Consider the following 5,048-nt stretch of genomic DNA (forward strand, 5'->3'; position numbering starts at 1 on the left):
TTGTAACAACTGTAACTGTGATTGTACCGTACGGGCAGTGCGCCTGCGTGTGCCACTCGACTGTGTGTATATCCAGGGGAACTTTGCTTAATGAAGCTTAGTTGCGAGTAACGCCTGTCCTGTGCATTTGTGTTTCTTCATTGTGCTATTCGTATTCGCGCTATCCAGTATTGAAGAATATAAGCACTACACATCACCTTACCGCGTCTGGTGATGGTAACACCCATGTTGCTTTTGGCATTACGCAACCGTAAACAACTGGTTTTATAAAACATATGCGACTCTTCAGCGTATAAGTGTGTTTATACCACTTCCACATCTCTCTAGCGTCATACCGCAACGTTTCGCTCAGCATGAAATATTATGCCACAGTCACCATCTCGCGCATGCTTCGCGTAACATCGATTCCCACGGTACGTGGGATCTGCCAAATTTTTTCTTTCTCTCCTCCTCCTTTCCGCTATATGTATACCCCCTCTGATACGACTGTGTATGCGCGCAAAATCAGAGGCGCTATCAAGCGGCTCTGGCGCAGCGTCAGACGACCACTGCGCAACGGAGGCGCACAGCTGGGCGCGCGTCGGCGCCAGTGCGTCTGCCACGGCTATGACGTCACTCCTCTGGAATGCGCGGACCGGCGAGGCGCGCGCCGCGGCGGCGGCTCCGGTGCGCCAGCTGCGCGCCGTGTGACGTCACTGCTCCTCGCGCATGCACAGCACGGCTGTCAAGCTGCCACGCGAAACTGCTCTGCCTCGGTCAGTGTAGCTAACACTACAAAAGAAGGCAACAGTTAGCCCAACAAACGGCTGCGAAGCGACGGTGGCGAGCCGTAGTACGTACAACGAGAGAATACTAGGGAACGGGAAAGGCAACGGCGGCTGCGAGAAGACCCCGAAGCGACGGAATGCCTGCACCAACGATGACGTGCCCGTAGATATATGAGAGGTGGGAACGCTTGGTGTCAGCGGGAGTTTCTGTCTCTGGAATTTGGACATCGGTGTCGTGTGTGTGACTGTTGACTGTCTGTGGTTTAACTCGAACCCCTCTGGGCTGAGAATCAACGTATAAACAACCTGGTATCACCTAGCTAACGTCTTGCAATGACCTAGAAGCAACCTAGAAACAACCCTCATCACCTAGCTAAGGCATACAAACAACCAGAAGTAAGCAGATTAGTCTTCCGAATCGTCCAGTTTCGCTGTGTGAAGCCTTGCGCGGCTTAGTGCAAGCTTCTTTTTCTCATCTCACACAGCAAGAAGGTACGACGCCTCAAAAGGTTAGAATAACAGAGAGCTGAGCTAGTTGATTCATTCTAAAAAAGACAGGGCGTGCAAACACGGAGACAAGAAAGACACCACAGACGTTTGTGGTGTCTTGACTTCTTTCTTGTGTCCGTGTTTGCACGCCCTGTGTTTTTATAATGAGCCTCAAAAGGTGATGGGCGGCACTCATCGAACCAACGGTGTCAAATGTCTAACATCTGCGCGGGCGTTGTTTCTGCTTCACAGCGCTAGTATAACTCGTACGCATCGTCACGCCAGCAGGTCCCATAGCGCCTTCTAGGAACGCTATGTGACTAACATTTGTGCACGACAAAAGCACGCCATCAATATCAACGCTACATGAATTCCGGCAAAACTTATATCTTTTACTTTATGTTTCAATCTATCACACGTTACTTATTTTCTGAGCGCTATTGATCTTTCACACTGCTGGCTTTAGGACGCGTATTCTTAATCTAAAACATGCCCATGATATTACATTGTGTCACATTATTGATAACGTAGATGTAAAAGCAACTGTGCCAAACAGGGTCAATTTTAATAAGCAAACACCATGAAGAACGGGGAAGGGCGCACACAGATGTTCAACGCATGGCCGAGTTTTAAATAAATCTGGAATGAGAAACGAGTGCCTCACTATTTGGGAAACGCAAAAGAGGAACGTTTCTCAGCACGGGGACCTGTGTAAGCGGATTACAGAGAAGCAGAGACACACTGCATCCGTGCTTCTTTTAAATTATGGCCAGCACAAAAAAAAATTGGGGTGTGGTGGATTACGCCCCAGAGCTGATCCTCTTAAAATCGTGTCCTTCAATTACAGAAATATTTCGCGCAGTGAGCGCGCACGCTACACAAAAGTATTCCAGGCAGTTTTATGGAAGCGTGCATACAAGCGTCTCTCTTACAAATGGCAAAACCGAGAAGTATAAGCAACGCCTTAAAACTCAGTACGATGGGCTCTTACGTCTGAGGCTGAAAGAGCGACCTGCAAGTGAAAGCGGCGTGCTTGAGAAAGCCCATCGATGAGAAAAAGCACTCGTCAGCGTAGAATTTCTATTTCTTTCGAGAGTTTTACGCTTCCGTGGCTCGGTCGTTTCGGCGTCTGTGCGGCTGTGGTCCTCTATTCTGGATTTATTGTTTTCGCGTCGCAACCATGCAGCCCACCACGTGATAATCTAGCGAAATGTCATAGCCTTTTCCTGAGAGTGAGAGAGAGGATACAGCGCTACAGAGGTTGGACAATTTCCGCTTTTGCAACAAGTAACGCAATGTGAAATAAAGCGTGGCGGTTCGTTGTTATATATAGCCGGAAATACTTTATATTGCGACAGCCTCTTCCTCTGCCGTCCTTGGAGAGCTTCTGCAGGCGAAAAATTAATTTTTCATCCTGGTTGCCCCAGCCTATCACCAATGCTCGCAGCGGCCCTATACCCGCTTATATGCATATTTGTTTAACGCGCCTCTACGTAGGCATCGTCACAAAGGTCATCGATAGAAGCAGCAGTGATGTTTTTTTTTACTTTGAAAACGTGCCCTTAGGCACACTACTTCGTGGTTTCGAAAATACACATGGAAGTTTCCTTCACGTATACAGTCGAACAGTAAATGGTGGAACGGTCCGTGAATTCAGCGTTCAAGGTCGGGTGGTCAGCCAGGCCTGAGGCCTTTAGCACGGAGGTGGCGAAGACGGCTTAAATGTAGATCTGTACATGTCCACAGCAACCGTGACGCAGTAATATCGCGTATCGGGGCGTCACAAAACGGACGCGAAGCATCACACGGGCCGCGGTAATGTTGCGCCCAATGTGTGGTCAAACCTGGGGTAAGGTTAACACCGACACAAAGCCTCCGCAACGTAACCTCCTCTCGGCAGGTTAAACTACTATGAACGTGTGACCCAAACGGATGTATAAGAGCTCGTGTGGTAAATCGGAGGCTTTATTTTTCCCAAAACACCTTTCCGTGATGAACTTCGCGAAAATGTGGAAGGGGGTTTGACGTAACTTGTGGGCGGGTCGCCAAATCAGCTTTGACAAGGCCCGACAATGTGGCCTGAGGCACCCACGGAACACGTATCATTAGAGTTGTGGAGGCAGCATGATGGTGAATGGAATCCGAGAGCGACCTAGAGCGATATACTTTGCGTATGACGTGGAGAGCTCGCGTCGAGTCAGTGCGAATGATAAACTGAAAACATCTAGCAGCTTGAAAACACGGGAGCAGAGCAGCAAATTCGTCACGTGTAGCGGCAAGCTTGCCAAGATGTGCCGGTGGCGCAGTGGGATTGGCAACATATGAGCATGTCAGGCCAGCCTCTGGAAATAATGGGCAGAAAAAAGTGGTATGGATCGTGGTGCCACTAATAGTGGTATCAGTGCACGCAGCGGCAGTGGCATCACCATGGTCATCGGCACGTTAAAAGCGGTAAACTTGGGTGTTCGCCTGACGAGGAACCAGGCTGTAAAGGCGACCAAGAGGTTTGTTTCGCTCAGTTCTGTTCCACGGGGCGATAGTGGTTGTCTCTGAAGCTAGATTGTGAATTTCTTTGCCCGTGTACCATGCAAGCGCAGCGGCCAAGCAGAACGTTGATTGCTTAGATTGCGTGCACAGCGACTCTGATTGCAGTGTTGTCAGTGGAGTGAAACATGGCAGTCTGTTTATGGCCCGCATGGTTTCGTGGTGAATCGCGTCCAGGGGAGCTCATTCGGCTATCGTGAGATGATGAAATTGGTCGCGGCAGACGAGCCGTGGTTGCAGTACAGAATAGAAAAAGATGCAAGCCATGTTTATGTTAGCGCCGGTAGATTTCTTCGCAATCCGTCGCATCACATGTATTTTTGTGCAGTGTGTTTTGCACTATTGACCCAAGGTTCTGCACATACGGAGGCCTGGTTTCCAGGCCGAGCACGCTTAGATTTGAAGCATCATCAAGCGGCTGCTGATCCAAAATTAACTGCAGAGGTCGGAATGACAGTAGACGACGCCTATGCTCGGTCGCAATTGACATAAATGTCTTTTTTTTCTGTAGAGATCGTAAGCCTTATCAGGGCACACCAGTTGCAACTTACTTCGAGGGTCCCCTGAAGAGTTTGTTCTTGGTGATCGATTTAAGGGTGCACTACGCAAAAGGTGAAGTCATCTGCGTACATGATGCAACTTACGTGATGTGTTGCCGCCAAATTGCGCGCCAGTGGGAGGACGTTAAAGATAACTGGTGCGAACACAGGTACCTGCGGGGCACCCTTATTAGAAATGAACTGTCAAACTGATTGACCAGCTAGGCGAATGGAGAAGGTGCGATTGTGGCGAAAGGCCTTGCAGAATGCGGAGATTCAACTGAGGAAACGGAGCCAGTGGACTATTTCGACAATAGCATCACGGCTCACATGGTCATATGCTTTGTGAATGGCCATGGACAGTGTGGTGCAAATCCTTGAAGAGCGGACTCCGACGAGAATCATGTGCTAGAGGTAGGCAAGGCCATCCTCAGCGCCTAGATGCGGAAAAACCCAATTTGGCCAGGAGGACACAAGAAGTACCTCTCGAGCAACCACGTGATGCCTGTCGCGAGCATATGCTCTGTCAGTTTGCACAACGTTGAGGTGAACGCTATCGCACACATGTGGCCGATATTGCCTGGAGGCGTTCCTGTTTAGGGAATGAGAACCATTTCTGCATGCCGTGACTTCAGTATTAAACAGGTAATATCAGAACTCGACGCACCGTATTTAAGCGTAATTAATGCGTTTGATATGGTTCGCCTTG

Source organism: Rhipicephalus sanguineus, unplaced genomic scaffold, assembly GCF_013339695.2.
Source record: "Rhipicephalus sanguineus isolate Rsan-2018 unplaced genomic scaffold, BIME_Rsan_1.4 Seq6779, whole genome shotgun sequence".
NCBI classification, from domain to species: domain Eukaryota; kingdom Metazoa; phylum Arthropoda; class Arachnida; order Ixodida; family Ixodidae; genus Rhipicephalus; species Rhipicephalus sanguineus.